General features: G+C 41.2%; 1 protein-coding gene across 11 annotated transcripts in view; it reads right to left on the reverse strand.

Moving 5' to 3' along the window:
• RBMS3 (RNA binding motif single stranded interacting protein 3) overlaps positions 1-17,680 on the reverse strand; it is a 1,293,188-nt gene that overhangs the window by 1,169,971 nt on the left and 105,537 nt on the right. The gene's annotated exons all lie outside the window — the stretch shown is intronic.

Here is a 17,680-nt window from a genome sequence, read left to right on the forward strand (position 1 = left end):
GGCAAATATATCCATGCCAACATATTTTCAAAATAGCAAACAGCTTTATCTGATTCAGAAATAGCATTCAGTAAGATTTCTTCACTTGTGCATTCATGATAACACACCATTATCGAATAATACGGGCAAATAAGCATGATGCCTTAAACGTCAGTACAAGATATTGCGTCCCAGCACTTCTGAGTCAGACATGATGGACTAGCCAGTGTCTCAGGTCCAGTGTTAAAAATAAAGTCACCAAGTGCTTACAGGCACCTCTGGATCTCGTTGTCTCTAGCCTAAGTGCCAACAGAGTATCCAGGCATCTACTGAAAACTGAATGGGCATGAAATGCCTGCCTGTCTGATCACCCTGTGTGGTCCCAGCTATCTTAGAAGAATTTAGCTCAGATGACAAAAATGTACCATAATGGGAGACAGGCTGGCCCCAAGGTCCCTGCTGATAGTATTAGTAGGGATAAATCCAGGTTCACCTTCCAGAACCATAATGTTTCAGAGGTAATTGCCAAATAATGAGCTCCCTATTGGATTGAAAAAGGGGGATGGTAGCCTACAAAACCCAGAAGGAGGGGTCAGAGGAAGCTTCCATAAAAAAGTTATTGTAATAAGACAAAATTCATATTGTGTCATTGTCTTTGAGTTTAGGGACCAAGTCCTGGGTTTGGCCATTAATTTACTCAGAAAGTTTAGGTAAAGCGGTCATAAAATGCACCTTCTTGACAAAAGAAAGACCTAGATGCCTGAAAAAAAAAAAAAAGGTTTTTACTCTTCTGGTTATAAATGTTATTGAACTTACCAGTGAAAACTATATAGAAAATAGATGGCTGCATCTCCTTCCATACCCCCAGGCCCTCACACAACTCACACACACTCACACTCCAGAAAAGTCTTTAAGTCGCTAGTAAATCCCCTCAGACCAAAACACACCAGAAACGTGGAGGACAGACAGCAGCATAATGGATCGGCGAGTCCCTAAAGCCTCTCTCCAGTTACACAAAAAATGGGTCAAAAGCAGGGTCTGGGAACCAAATCAAACAAATCCAGCACCTCCTGCATTTTAAATCAACCACGCATTTAAGTTAATATCAACTAGGACACTGGGGCATTGTTGAATTGAAATAAAAATCAATGCGTTTTACAGAACATTTTCATAAAATCATGACTCTGGAAGAATGATCACTCATGGGGAAGACAATTAGAGAAGTTGAGAAGTTTCTTGGCATTAATCTCAACCACTGGAGAAGAAAAAGAACACATGGAATTCACGGATTTCAAAGTTAGGACGCTGAAGGAGCTAAACTTGCTCATCCGTTCTTAAAACAGGGCTGCAAGATAGGGCCTGAGAGATAACTCCATATAAATATTGGGAAGTAAACAATGCTGAAAAAACAAAGGACGACTTCTACCAATGGCTGGCTTTAAAACAAGAAAACGGCTGAGGCAGACAAAAGGTTCTCTACGCAGAGCCACTTGCCTTCCAGCCCCTTCCACCAAACAACAAACAAGGCTTTATAGGAACAGGGACAGGTGTGCCACTGCTCACCTGGCAAGTGAAGAAACATCGCAGTGCCTCCAGCCAGCTTCACCGGCTCTGACAAGGCGGAGGCTCAGCTGGCAGGCAACTGCCTTGACATAATCGACACCAAAATTCTTAAAAAACAAAACTTCTTAACGAGTTGGAAAATGGTTGCTGTCCTGAATCCCTTCAAGTATTCCCCATCCCAGACAGCCTTTGGTCTCTCTTCTGGAACTTTCTGGACCTCCTTACGAGTCAGGATCTAAATACGCTAACAGCTGCCCTATCAGGTGGCCTCCAGGACCCTGCTTCAGGTTTAAGGGCTGGATCATTATGTCAATTGGTATCCATGCCATTTATGGACGAGTAAACATCGCCTCTGTCCTTTTCCTTCTTCTTGTGGTTCACAAGTGGATCATATGGAGAGCTATTTCTTCTCCAGGCAGAACCACCAGCTCCCCATTCCCCACAGCAAACAGTGGAACGGTGGTTTTCGAAGGACCATTATAGGCCGTGCCTTTCATTTGCCCTGAGAACACAACACACAGCACATCAAGGGAGCAGGAGCCTGGACTTAGAACGACTTGGGTTTAAACGAAGCCCAGATTTTCCCGTAGTTTTGTGGCCGTGATACAGCTACTTCCCCGAGCTTCAGATTTTTCACCTGCAGCACAGAAGCACAGCCAAGGATTCTGCAGGGTTTGGAGGGGATTAAAGATAATATGTTTACAGTGCCAAGCATAGTGCATGTCATCTGGTAGGAGTCTGATAAAATGTTCGAATGTTATTATCACACTAGAAAGGTCAGTAGATAGGACATTGGGAGCTACTACTCATGTCTATCTCTGCACATTCCTTTCATTTCCCAAATTTTTGGCTACTGAACCCTTATTTTGGCAACTTCAATCAATATGCCACTCTCAGAGCCCACTGGGGTAAGATGCTAGTCTATTGGAAAACCAGGCACAATGCAGGGCCCAGCTGTGCATCCATGCCCCTTATCATGATGTGATAACTCCACATCTCAAAGCCCATGCTGTGGACCATGTAGAAGTGCCTCTGCACCTATGAAAGATAAACTAAAACAATACCCAAGGCTGATATTCAGTTGACAATGGCCTTGGAGGGCCTGACACTGGAACTTCATTGAATCAAGATCTTGCCCTGAGAACTGACAACCACAAAACACCAAACTCCATCCAGCAAGACGCCCTTGCAGCAGAAATGCCTGGTCCTTAGGCTTCTGCACAAAAGGCAAGCGTCATGGCTCCACGTTTTTTGGCCTGCTGCAATGCTCCCTTTGGGGTTAATGCTATAAAACTTCATTACGAGACCAGTCTGTGATGAGGTACTAACTATAAACCCTTGTCTAGACAAGCTCAAGGCCAGCCCACTTTATACTGAATTTTGAAATATCATAAGCTGTTCGAGAGGCAGGCCCTAGGGGATAGATATAAAAGGCTGCAGTGACGGCAGCTCCTGCCTACTGAGCACGTTTTAGAGGCCATACACTGCGCTAATTATTTTCCATATCTCCACCCTACAACACAGACATAGTCATAACTAAACATATGGGGAACTGAAGCCCAGAGAGGCAAAATAACTTGCCCTAAGTCACACAGCCAAGGGTCAGAACCAGAATGCAAACCATTTCTGTTTTACCTCAAAATCCCATGCAATTTTCTGTGTGTATTGCCTCCTACTCCCATTCCATTCTCACACTAAGGTAGAAATCACTGTCTCCATTTTGCAAATAAGGAAAAGGAATCCTAGAAAGGTCCACACTTCTCAGTGGTAGAGTAATATAAAACCTAAATGCACTGTCTCCCTCCATCTAAATGTATGCAAGGGTGCAAACACTAAAAGTAGAAGGTTTTGCACTTATTTTATATATTTTAAAAAAAATTTGAGGGAACCTTGGTGGAAGGGGGGGTGGGTACAAACAGTGGAAGAAGATGAGTGAACAGGGTTCAGAAAACTCAGACTAGGCAACATCCAATAGGTCTATCATCTAGGTCTTCCCTGCGGACGGTTTCCAGGGAAGTATCAGTCCATGAGTTTTCCCTGAATTAAGTTTGCCCTCAGTTTTTGTTTTGTTTTGTTTTTTTAAATGAGCCACAAATTCCGAGCGCAACAGGCTAGTTGCTGAAAAATATTCGCCATTCCTGGCTGGAGCTGATGACCTTCAGCTTATCTCCTCTCCAGTCTTGAGGGAGTTGAATCAAGCTCTCGAATTTTATTTAAATCACGCACCCTCCTTTTTTCCCTTCATGTCTGACATGATCAGTCAAAGGAGTTTTCAGCCATCAGCACAAAAAGCCATATGCCCCATCTGTTAGGAACAGTCAATATTTGGCAAAAGGTTAACATGTGCCTCGAGTGGTCAAGACGACATTGAGGCTGAAAATAGCAAGTACTGCCTGCTGCGGATATCCTACACAAATCTCTCGTGGTCTTGAACTCGGTGCCTTTAATTCAAGCAAGCCACGCCACTGCCACTCTTTGAGAATATTAAAAGAGTAAATAATGACACCTTTACAAATTCAGCAGGCTCTCCCACCAAGGGGCTTGAGCGTAACGACACTGAAGCCATCCCACACATAGTGCAAGGAAATAAAACCACTGCTCTCGTCAGCAAAATACATCAGCAGGCAGTCCTACAAGAGTGGCTTTGGGGAAGGAAGGCAGAGTTTGCTTGTTAAGAAGCTAATATCGTGTAAAATTTAAGTTAAAAAATGGAAAAAAAAAAGAAAGAAAAGACAAATTCCCTTCAGAATCAAAGATAGCACAGGTTTAGAGACGTTCGGGAGCAGCTGTGTGCTAATTAACATGGCTAAGAAGGCCTCTGCTGCTATAGCTATGATGGGGAGATGCATCTCCACGCTCCCCACGCTAACACAGCACTCCACCTCCCTGGGCCAAAGACAGATGACCTTGGCATTCCAGCCTTTACACACCATGGTGAGTGTACATAATAAAACTCAGGGCTTTGCCATTCCTTAAACATTTTCGTCATTGTAAGCCCCTCTTAAGAGTGGTTGCTTTAACTAACTGGGACACTTAGACCCAGATTTCTAGAAAAAAAAATTTAGAAGTTGGTATGCCTTCTGAGGTGATTGAGTTTATTTGCCTCTGTTCTTCAGTTAGGAAAACGGAGAGGTACATGTGGGAAAGGACTTGCCTCGGGGCTCTTGGAACGTTTTAAAAGACAGTTTTAATAAATATGACAGAACCTAGAGGCAACCGAGTGTTCAAATGAAAAAAAAACCACTTGATTTTCCCCTGTCTTCTTAATAAAAGAAGCCTATTTCACTTAGGGAGACGTTTAGTAGGCCTTTAAAAGTATTAAAATCAGTTGTTGCCTAATTAAGTAGTTGATGGTTTCAAAATGTATGTACCAATATTAACTTTCACCAACATTTATCTCAAAAAGTGTATAGCCTCATTAAACCCCTCTGCTCTCCCATATCAATCTTAAAGTTTCTTGAGATATATGAGATATCTGTCCTTCATTTTGCATCCATACAACTGCATAGTCAAGTGCCTTCCTGACTCCTCTATGTGGCTAATAATTTCACACACCAAACATGGCCCAAAGGGCACTCTTGACTCCATCCATCTCTACCCATTCCTCATTTAGTGTTCCTCAGCACAGAAATGGTACCACCATTGTACCAGTTGTTTAAGCTAAGGAACAGCAGTCAGCTCTGATTCTCATTCCTTTCTTTTGTTTATCCCCCCTCCCAAGCACCAGCCCAATTTGTGAGAAATCTTGTCAAGTCAATCTCTAAAATAAATCTCACACATAAGCACTTCTTTCTCTTTCTACTACCAGCATTTTAGTTCAAAACACCAACAAATACTTGTTGACTGAATTAATAGTCATAGCCATCATGCTTTAGGGTTCTTGTGATTTTCTCATGTGCTGCTTCCTATTTTACGGTTAATTGTCTCCTGTTACCAGAAAGCTTTCTCTCATTACACCCCAGCAACAACAACCCCACTCTGCACATTTTTAAGATGCTGCCAATTATCTGTGATCAGAAAAACTGATAAAAAACATGCTAGCATTGACTGCAGCATGAGAGTAAATATGCTCTGAATGAAAAATCTGAGTAAGTAGCTTGTATTTCATGCTATAATTTTATCCCTATTTTATCTGCACAGGAAACTATTTTTGCTTACTTATATTCACAGGCATACTCTACAGAGTATGGCTAAAGGGAAAATGACCTCTAGAGAAGAAGTCATCATGGAGTCAGTAGTAGTAATAAAATGTTTAATAACTAATATTCATAATAATATCAGCTCACATTTACTGAGTACTTACTAATTGCCAGGCACTTTCAGAATCGCTTTATATATTTGAACTCACTCAGTCCTCACAAGAATCATATAAAATGAGTACTGATGTTCTCATGCTTGTTATACAGGTAAGGAAACTGAGACAGGATTGTGGTCCTCAGGGCATCGCATATCTCAGTGTCAACAGGAATGACGCAGGATGGGCATGAAGGGAGCCACAGTGAGGAGGCACCTGTGTGGAGCCAACGAGAGCTGACACTGAGCTGGTCCCAGAGGCAGCAGCTGGAAGAACTGAAGCCAAGAAGTGATGCCCATGGGGCTCTGAGGCAGAGCTGGCAGGGTGTGTTTGTAGCTGGATGGATCATGGCCCCCCAAGGGCTGAAGAGTGGGTCCACTGCAGCCGGGAAGGGAGTATGCACTAGAAGGCTTGGGGGTGGGGAGGGACAGTCAATATTTTTGTTACCTACTTAGATGAAGACATAGCAAGTAAGTTCATTGACCATTCAGATGGCACCAGGCTGGGAAAGATAATTAGCAGGTTGAATGAGTGAATGAAAATTCTACTGATTTTGGTAGGCCAGAATAATGGGTGACAATTATTATAGTAAAATGCAATTTTATATGGGAAAAATCTTGCTTGGGTGTGACCCCTGGCTAGATGAATGAATATCCACAAGGATAATTCTTTCACTGGAGGGGCTGGGCTGGAGACACCAGAGAGAACAATATGGCGCAGTATTATTGACCTAACATCCAAGAGCCCACATCTTCCCACCTCTAGATGCCAGTTCCTGGGGCTCTTTGCTTCATCCAGCAAGCAAACAGTAATTGCTTATTAGATTTGCTTCCCACATTTTTATTTTGAAAATCTTCAAACCTAGAAAAGTTAATACTACAATGAGCCCCATATACCTGTCACCTAGATTTAAATCTGTTAACATTTGGCCATGTTTTGCATACATGTTTGTGTGTTTGTTTGTCCCAAGCATTTGAAAGTCACTCAAAACACTTTAGCATGCATTGCATAGCCATATCATTATGACATTAACAAAATATTATCCTTTAACAATAATTCTCTAATAATATCTAACCTTCAGTCCATATTCAAATTCCTCCCAGCTGGCTCATAATATTTTTTATAGGTTTCCTTTTCCACACTGAACCCAATCTAGGTTTCCACATTACATTTGGTTGTTGTATCTCTAACAATCTACAAGAGCCTCTCTCTTTTTTTGGCTGTTGGGATTAGTCTGATTGGTTTCCCTTTGGTGTCACTTAACTGATTCCTTGAATCTCAGTATTCCTATAAACTGGAAATTATGTCTTCATCTTGTTTAAGCTCACCTTACACATTTGTCACAAGAATACTTCATAGACGATGGTTTTTCAAAACCTTGTGTGATGTTAGCAGGCACATCACATCCATCTGTCTCACTTTTAGAGATGATAAATTTGATTACATGGATAAAGTAGTGACCGCAAGATCTCTTCCTTATAAATGTTATGTTTTTCCTTTTACAAATTAGCAAGTAATCTGTGGTATCATGCTTTCATACAGTGTGAGTATACTTTTTTCCAACAATACTGGATGCAAGATTTTAATATCCACTGACAACCCTTGTCTGGATCAATTATTTCCTAGGAACTATAAAAATGGAGATTTTCTAATATTATCATTACTTCTTTATTTATTAGCTGCCATTCTTCATTAAAAAACTTTTCCTCATCAACTGCAATGGAACTACAGTTCCTCCTAAAAATTCACATTAGATGCTGGTATCCTCACACTTGAGAATTCCAATCAAAAGGTCTGTGGTCTCTAACAGGGGTCAGCAGACATTTTCTCCTGAAAGCTCAGTAGCAAATGTTTTACCCTTTTAAGGCCAGCCATGTGGTCTTCATTGCAAATATTCAACTCTGCCATTGCTCAAATAGCCATGAACAATACATAAATAAATAGATGTAGTTGTGATCTGATAAACCTTTATTTACAAAAACAAGTGGAGGGTCAGATTGACTCTCAGGCCATAATTTGCCCACCATGGTCTAGAATAGTATCATTTACTTTCTAAAAGACCTTTTATCTGCCCTACTGAGTGGTTTTTCTAAGCATTTTCACATCGATCACCCCGTCTGTTCTTCACAACAGCCATGTTACCAGATCGGGAGTACATATGACTGCTATTAGACACATGAGATGAGGCTTAGAAAGGTTCAAGTGGAACCTAGAATCTAGATTGCTCAACTCCTCCTCTGATGCTTATATTCCCCTGTATTTCTTTATGTAGATGGATACACATCCTAAACCTACTATTGTACTACTATCAATATCATAGGGATATTGATACCCCTAAACCTCCTGCACCCTAAACCATCATGAGCAACAATGCCATGCCCCTAAAACTTCTGAAAAATTCAAGGTTAAATACTCTAATCTCCAAAGTATGCTTTCCCCAGAGAGTTAGCTATTGATTTTCCAGAATGAAAAATAAACAATAAACATACTCTGAAGACTACAGCTATTATTTTCTTTTCTGTGAAAAGAAAACAACATTTAAAATGTTCTGCAATGCATAACCCAGATGGAAATTAATGTCTGGGCTTAGTTTGTTAATAGAATATAAAAATAGATAGAGGTGCAAACCCTTTCACATTGCCATTAACTTTGCAACTAAATCTATCAAAATGTCACAAGCCAGTTTTCTCCCCTAAATTATTAACAGGTGTTAAAATACATGTCAGCACGTTGACCATTGCAAAGCGTTCCTCCATAGTCAGTTCATCCTACTGTTATCACTGCTATTATTAGACAGAAATGATTCTTAAATGGTTAGACAAAACGCGTATTTTGCCTAACCAAGTAAGCTTACATCCATGCTGGGAAAAAAGACTATATTTAGATACATAGTAACAAGCTCTAAACTTGGCCTGTTTGTTATTGATTCTCACCAACACATAGTCTTAGTAAAAAACAGGACATTGAAGGGATCGCATCCTTTTTTTTTTAAATGCAGAATTTGTCTTGAACTCCATGGGAAAAGCTACTTAAAGTCGGCAGAATCTTAGCCGTCATCACGTAGGCCCACTTTCATAATACGTTGACAAGGTTTCTGAGATATGGCTGTCCTTTCACTACGAAAGACAAACAGGTTAGGGAAGAGGAAGGAAGCTGATTGTTATGAGGCAACTAGTATAACCTGACAATCTACAGGAGGCCTAACCCTAATACTTGCAGCAAGGAAGATACAAATGAAGCCTACACACGTTTAATATTTTACAGTTATATATAGTGCTAATAAAAAGTTAAACATGTTCTATTCGCCTACCTCAAAAAACAGTTCACAAATATAACATTTTAAAATGGGTGTAAAGCTATGGTTTTTATATAACTGAAAGTCAGCAAAATATCCAAGACAACTGAATGTAATTATTATCGCACACATCTGGGTGTTCTGTTGATGGACTCGTGATTTGGGGCTGAGCACTTGTTTCCTATTGCCAAATGTTCTTCAGTCACTATGTGCTAGGATTGTAAAGAGCTCACTAATTCACAAGTACCTCTGGAACCATGAAGAGAAGCAAGAAAATGATTGCTCAGTACTATTGAAAAAGAATACTTTTTTTTAATGTAATAAACTACTGCACTCATGCTGAGAGAAAGGTTTTACAATTTAATTAGTCTTTTGTCTTACCTAAGTGCTTTTGCTGCTCAAATCCTCCCCACACTCTGAGGCAGTGCCCGTTTCAGACACAACAACCCACAAATCCTCAAGGCACTCAAACGTGGCCATCTTTTGTTTCAGAACATTGGACAAGAGATGTGAGAAAGCATGTCCCTGGGGCCTGAACAGTGCTAGCAGTCACGAGAGTGGAGGTTTAGCTGCCAATGCAGAGTGCTCAATCCTGAGTAACATAGGCACCATGTATGCCTTATTAAATATAGGAAGGGTGTGTGTGTGTGTGTGTAATTGTTGAACATGAGGTCTTCCAAAGTGCAAGGCCCAGGAAAGAGGCCCTTGCTCCTTTTTAGAAGTTGTACTGCTTGACATTTATTTTCTTACTCAAGGCAACTGTGAGCCACTATTGCTTAGTGCATAGTCCCTAAGTCCATTGTGCTTCAGAAGTGAGCATTTTAATGACATTCACTTTGCCATACCAAGCGGAACCCAAAGTTTCAAAATAGCTATTTGATATTGACAATCACCACTATTCATGGCTGCCTCAAAGATAATTCCAATTTTCCCACTGCGCAGTTTTATGTGGGCAAGGCAAGGAAAACAAATATTGGAGCTCTGGAAGAGAAAGAGAAGAGAAAAACTGGGGCTGTTTCTTCCAGGTAGGGAGTCCTATTTTGTCTATAACTGAGAGAAGATGAATTCAGTGTCACACATTCCAATGTCGAAGAGCCAGACACCTTTCTGCAGGGCTTGTTGAAAGGCAACAGGTCAACAGAATCAACATTAACCCTCCTTTTCTCTCCAACCCACGCCTCCCTCTACCCACCATGTTGATATAAAGTAGAACAACGAGGAATGAGGGGAGGCTGAGGAACTGGAGGACTTCTCAGAGAAGCTACTCTCCTCTCCCCAACAGTGAGGATGGAGGGGAGCTCCAAGCAAAGGGGAAATGACAATGTGTGCTCTCAATAGATGTCGGTTTAGTCACTGAGCTAGAGGGCAAGTCCCTGCACTGCTGGAGGTGGGCAAAGAGCACTGGGTAGGGATGGTGTAAAAAGGAAAATCTTTGTAAGTTTCCTGTTCCCCAGAAATATGTTGGTTAGATCTGAACAGAGGCAGAAACATCACCCATACCAGATAACACTGTCTTCTAGTCTTGCCAGGCATAGGCAGAGGGTAAGGCAGAGTGATGTGACGTCTCCAACCAGAGATCAAGTAGAAAATAGGGTGGAGTTATGCACAAGGAGCCACGTGGGATTAGACCTTTGTCAGGAGGGCCCAGCCTCCTCAAGGAGCCCACGGATTAAGTCATAAATGAGGTCAGCAGACAAGCCAGAAAGAGTCATGGGGTTTGACACAACAAATTGGTCGCAGTTACTGAACCAAATAAAACCATTTCGAGTATGATACCAAAGCATTCAGACAACAGGAAACCAGGACATTCTTAAACATATTCATCAAGCTGCATTGGTGAAAAAGTGATGAAACCACACTGACTGTACTACAGAGAAATCTGGTGTGCGCCCAGGAAGGGTCCCCTTAAATCAAGTCTTATTTAAATAAGTTCAGCCCTATTTTGCTACCTTCCAGCTGCTTGGAGTCATAACAGAGTGATGCTGTTTTGTCTTGATCGGCAAAAGTATTTAAAGTTGGCAGAAAGTCTGGCTTAAATGTTTGCAAATTGTCTACATTTGCAGCTGGGATCGCTTTCCCCCAAAACTGCAGAGAACAGAAAACCGCACTCTGCATTTTTCTCTTTGTACCTTCTTCTTTTTGCTTCTCATCTCCGTGGTCACCCATTAAAAGTGATCGCCTTTGGAAAGGAGATCAGAAATTGTTTCAGAAAGAGTCTGTTCTTCCAAATGACATTGTTAAGATGGGGGTGTGTTTTTTTTTTTTTTATAAATCTGTTTCTCCTCTGATCTCTTCACTTTGCAGCTAAAGTCTTTCAACCTCCTTGGGATGAAAGAAGTACTATAGAATATTGATTTTTTTTCCTTTCCCCTATAAATTCATGACAAATGGTGAACAAAAGCTTATCTGGAAGGTTCGACGTCCAATTAAAATTTTACTCTCAAGTGAAAATTCCTCTTAAAAAAAAAAAAAGGGCTGCAACTTCCGTGCACTACTCATATATCTTCATCTCACTTGTGACATGTCCCAGGGCCAGTCTCAAGAAACTAATCTTAAAATTAACTTGGGGTGTGTTGTGTGTGTGTGTGTGTGTGTATGTGTGTGTGTGTGTATTAAAAGTGAGAAGCATCATTCACCATATTTTCATCCTTTGTGTCCAAGGGAAAATAAGACATGGCATCTACTGGAAAAATGACGGGATTTTGTAAATTCTGTGCAATTTGGATCCAGGCTGTGGGTGGGTCTGGCCACAGTGAGATAAGACGCAGAGGGCTAGGAAAGGTACCTTGTTTCAGGAAAAGCGTGCATGTAAGTGCAGGGCAGGAAACCAGGGGGTAAGGGAGGAGGGCTGGACAGGTATGAGCAAAACATCTTGGAATGGTGATGTACTGTTTAGGCAACGGACACATAATTTGCATGATGAGACGTCAGGAAAAAGCCTAAAGAATGAATTGGAGCCATTTCATAAAAGGTCCATTTCATAAAAGGTTTAGTATTTAAATTGGTTCTTTGCTCACTTTTTTGTTTTTTGCCTCAGATTCTCTCTTTCAATCTATTAACATCCCCTACTACAACTTTGCTTGATAAGCTTTTATCTACTCCCTCGTGATGCCCCTTCTCTAACCACTACTTGAAACTATTACTGGAAACATAAAAGGACATTTGGTAATAAACACACTTGTTGATTATATAAAATTAGCAATAAAATACTGGGATGATGATTAGGATTCTGCATCCTACAACAGAAAGATAAATGCCTAGGTACACATACATATACAAGCATAAATACACATACATGCACACAGGCACATGTATACAAGTGCATACACATATATGTGTACACAGGTATGCTCATGAATATACATGCATATGTATATTCAATATGTTCTGTTGAGAATCTGACCTCAACTTGATCATCCTTTCTTTGCAGTGCCACGGAACAGCTGGATTCCTAATCCTCTACAATGTCAAATTCCTAACTTTATAACATGGTTTGTTTAGCCTGAGGAGCTCCAACGCATTGTCAAGTCCCACGCCTCCTGCCTGCCCCATGTGCTTGCTTTTTCCACTTGCAGGCATCTTGCCTCTCTGGGGCACTCTGCATTTGCCCTGACTCATGATGTGGTGCCTCTAGCAAACCTGCCTACCCATCATCCCCGAGAAGATGATGCCTTTAATAGTTTGGTCAGGAAGCAAACCTACCCACTGCCTGGAAGGAGACCCTGTCTCTGTCTTCCAACCTGATACAAGATGCACAGAAATGACAAAGACCCACAGAGGACTGTGTTCCAACAATAAGCTCCTAAACCACAAGGAATGACGGTGAGGAGGGGTGGTTCTCCACAAGGAGGAAATGTGCTCTGATACCAGAAAGAAAATCTAGGGAGACAAAAAGAAGTACTGCCCACTCTAATTTGGGGTACCATTCTAACTCCAGGTATATGAAATCTCTCCCTGGCTCCCCAACTGTTTTACCTGCTACGAGTACCTGACAGTGTTTTTGCACCTGGGTGAATTGTGTCAATGCCAAGTTCATAAAGTTATTTCCACCTGGCAACATGTTTCCCTGAAACCCACTTCTTTGGGAAAGAAACACAAACAAAAACAAAAAACCCTCAAAGTTCTGGTGGTAAAACTATATCACTGGGGAACCACCGCTCCAAATGGACCATGAGGGATGAAGACCATGAACTCCTGTCTTGAATGTCCCAGCTACATTTAGCCTGACCTAAGGTCCTAGACTGACAGTTTGGCCCCTGAATGATCACTTGCTCCTCTCTAAATCCTCAAGTCCACACAACAAAAAAAGGAGAACTGGAACTCCCTACTTAGGCAGGGAGGTTAGTGCAGTGCTAGAGCAGAAGAGTAAATAGCAGCCTTGGATGCAGAATGTGCTTTGTCATGTAATTGCTATGAGCCTACCTGTTTGTGAACTCTAAAACATGCCTTGGGCAGAAGCTCCACGGAAGTCATCCAGGGAGGGAAGATTGGCCAGAAAAAATACAAGCAAGGTATGGAGTCCAAGAAGGGAGAAAATGTCCCCAGAGAAATGGGCCATGCTAAAGGACAAAGGACAACCCAAAAAGGAAGATATTTAAAATCTCAAAACTATCTCTGAAAGAATCAAGTTATTGTGAGCCAAAAACAGGTTTCTCAAAACTTTGGCTTTATTGTGGATAAAGAACACTACAATACAAAGATATACAGATCAGTTCTTTGAGTCACAAACATGGTTTTGTTAATTTCAGAAATCAGGTTGCCTGAGAAAAATGCTTTAAGACAGACACATTTTGAACTTAGATGACCAAGCGAAGTGGGTAGGGGTGCTGACTGCACAATGCAATTCTGGGTTCTTAAGCGAAGAATTCAAAAACAGACCTTGGATATGTTCATTGACAAATAAACCAGGGCACCCGGCTATAGACAAATGCTACATGGCAGGAACTCTTTTTCCTGCTCTCCTAAGTTTTTCCTACAATCTCAAGCATTCCACACCTCATCCATTCATCCATCCATCCATCCATCCATCCATCCATCCATCCATCCATCCAATCATTGAACAAATGTTTATCAAGTGACTACCATGTCACCACTGACCAAACTTATATGGCCTCTTCCTTCATGGAGTTTACAATCCAAGAAGAAATACTGTTATTTATCAAGTAAAAACACAAATGAACATCATAAAATATTGTGCTAAAGACTATAATGAAAAAATAAAAGCTCTCTGCAAGACAATAAGCAGGAACACGACCTTCGTTTGTATGGTTAGGTATGGCTTCTCTGAGGAAGTGAGGAAAGCATGTGCAGGTATTAGTAGGTAGGGACAAAACCAAAGGTAACAAAAACACTAATTCAAAAAGATGTCTGCACCCCCATGTTCATAGCAGCATTATTTACAATAGCCAAGACATGGAAGCAACCTAAGTGTCTACAGATCGATGAATGGATAAAGAAGTTGTGATACACAGACACACTAGAATATTATTCAGCCATAAACAAAACAAGGAAATCCTACCATTTGTGACAACATGGATAGCCCTTGAAGTCATTATGCTAAGTGAAATGAGTCAGGCAGAGAAAGACAAATACTGTATGATCTCACTTAGATGTGAAATAAAAAAATGCTCATAGAAAATGAGATCAGACTTGTAGTTATCAGAGGTGGAGGTTGGGGGGAGAGGGAATTGGAGGAAAGCGGTCAAAAGGTACAAACGTCCACTTATAAGATTAGTAAGTACTGGCGATTTAATGTACAACATGATGACTATAGCTAGCACTGTTGTATAATTCAGGAAAATTGCTAAGAGAGTAAGTCCTAAGATTTGTCATCACAAGGAGAAAAATTTGTCTTCCTTTACTCTTTTCTTCTTTCTTTTCTTTTTGTTGTATCTATATGAGAAGATGGATGTTAGCTGAACCTACCATGGTAATCATTTCACGATGTACATAAATCAAATGCCTTATACTTACACAGTGATGTTATGTCAATTATTTCTCAATAAAACTGGGGGGAAAAGTATTAATAGGTAGGTGTTCCTTACAAATTCGGCAGAGGTGAATAAATGTCGTGTTGCTTGGAGCCCTGGGAAAAAGAAGTGAATAAGTCAGCGGGTCTTCCAGGATGAAAGACAGCACAACTGTGGTCCTTCATTTGTTCTGTGTGCTTACATAAGGCTTTGTCACCCCTGAGGACAACACTGAGGCTTCCTTGAAGAGTGGCTGCATCTGAGAGCTTACATTTGAAGCATGATCATATTCAACTCCATTCAACAAGTCTTTACTGAGGACCTGCTGGGTACAGAGTCTGATAGTGAGTAACAGAAGCCTATAAGAACTTAAAGAAGTCTTTGTAAATAACTCATTCCAGGCAGGCCTAGAAAATAATAATGGGGGGTGGGGGAGGAGTTCGAGAAGGCAGCAGTCATTGCATAAAATCCAATGTAGAAAGCAGAGTGATCAAGCATCTACACAGTCCATGAAGTGGTCTCCCTAATAAGACAAGTGCCCATCTGACACCCTACAAAATCTTTACAACATTAGATGCCTGACCACTGTGCTGCACAGTACACCTGAAGCTAACATTGAGTAATACTGAATGTCAACTATAATTATATATATATATATATATATATATATAGAGAGAGAGAGAGAGAGAGAGAGAGAGTCATGGGATGTGGAGTACAGCACAGGGGATATAGTCAGTGGAATTTTAACAGCTATATATGATGTCAGGGGGTAGTAGATTGGGGGAGGGCAGTTATCACTTTGTGAGGGGGCTATGCTAAATGTCTAACTATTACATTGTTTTGTACACCTGAAACTAATAAAATAATAATAATAATAATAATAATAATTAAAAAAAGGCAGAGTGAGCAAAGAGAGGGGGAAATTGCTCTCTTGGTCCTTACGCTGACCTCCATTTTCTGCTGGTATAACTGCCCTTTCTCAGCTCCCTTAAGCCCATCCTTCCCCCAACACACACACTCACACCCACTTTTTTCCCCACACCACACTGCATTATTTTGGTGGAAAAAAAAAAAAGGAAAAGAAATAACACGTTGAATAGCACTCCTCTGCAGCTGAAATGAAAAGCACATCAATTAACTCTACTCAATAAGAACCACGGATTTCATGGACAGTTTCTCCTAGTATCTCCAGTTTAGGAAGGAGAACTGAACTGCTTAAGAGAGATAATAACTCTCTCAGATTAGGTCCCAAATGCACCCGTCCAGAGTATTAGATTTGTAGAGAGGACTTTGGGGGCCATCTCATCTGGCCTTTAACAGAGGACATCCAGGGAGGTCAGGGACTTGCCTAACATCGCACCAGTCACAACAGACCTGACACGAGAGCCTGCCTACCTCTCCCAACTCTTTTTCTCTCCCCCACACTCCTTCCAAAAACTCATTATGCTGGGAAGGTGTTCATTTATACGAAAACTGTGTAAGTAAACTTCATTTAATGACTATGAAATAGAACAGTGTAGGGTATTATTCCAGCTTAATCAAGAGGCAGTCTGTTCGAGTAACTCTAGGCCGTGAATGTTCTGGCTAAGATTTCACTCTGTGTCCTGAGCCGCTGTTCTACTCTGGGCGTCAGATGCGCCTGCATGCCAGGAAGATAACCATTAGAGGGATTAGAGGCACTTCTGAATGCAGAAGAGTGACACAGTAACCACGAGAGCCCTCCTCCTTGGAAACATCAATTAGGCCATCCAAATGCAGGAGAAAAACAACATCTCACTTCAGATAGAACGGAGCTGGGAAAAAAAATATGCATGACAAACAACAAGAAAGAAGCAGCGGCTCCAATAATATCTTCATACAAAAACAAACCCTAAACCTTAACAAGTGTATCAGTCAATGTTTTCTTTTTCCCTCTATGAACAACTGAATGGAGTGGGAGTTTTGATGGGGACAAATGATTTCTATGATTTGGTTCCCCAAAGTTTATTTGTTCTGGTCATTTTCTCTCATTTATTCTTCACAGATCAATATCTGCCTTCGGTTCCTCCCCCACCATTTAGCAATCTGGACGAGAATGAGTTTCTGCAGAAAAATTGTGGCTCACCAGGGGGTTTGGGACGGGCCTTCACAGCAGGCTGGAGTTTGGGGGAAACCTTCCTGTGCAGTATTGATGTCAGCACGTCGTCTGAGTTTTAGATCAAATATTTACTCAGGGGAAAATATGATTACTTTTTAATTAAGGAAGCTTAGACATGACTAAAATAACAGAAAGAAAAACATTTACTCTTTCTCTTCAGTCCTAAGACAGTCTACTACAGAAAGCTCCTTTCCCGTAAGGACTGCATTCACAACCGCTCAACGATGTCATTCCAGGCGTTGCTGGGAACCCAGATGTGATGTGCTAGCCTAAGAAGGGGTTTGTGAACTTGCCTTCAGGGGACTCTCCTCCATAGACATGTTTCTGTGCCTGCTTTTCCCAGACAGCCCGAGAGAGACCCAGTGAGAAATTAAAGAAACAGAAACATAGAGCTAGAAGAGAGGGAGAGAGGGAGAGAGGGAGGGAGGGGAAAGGGGGAGGGG

Source organism: Hipposideros armiger, unplaced genomic scaffold, assembly GCF_001890085.2.
Source record: "Hipposideros armiger isolate ML-2016 unplaced genomic scaffold, ASM189008v1 scaffold_322, whole genome shotgun sequence".
NCBI classification, from domain to species: Eukaryota; Metazoa; Chordata; class Mammalia; order Chiroptera; family Hipposideridae; genus Hipposideros; species Hipposideros armiger.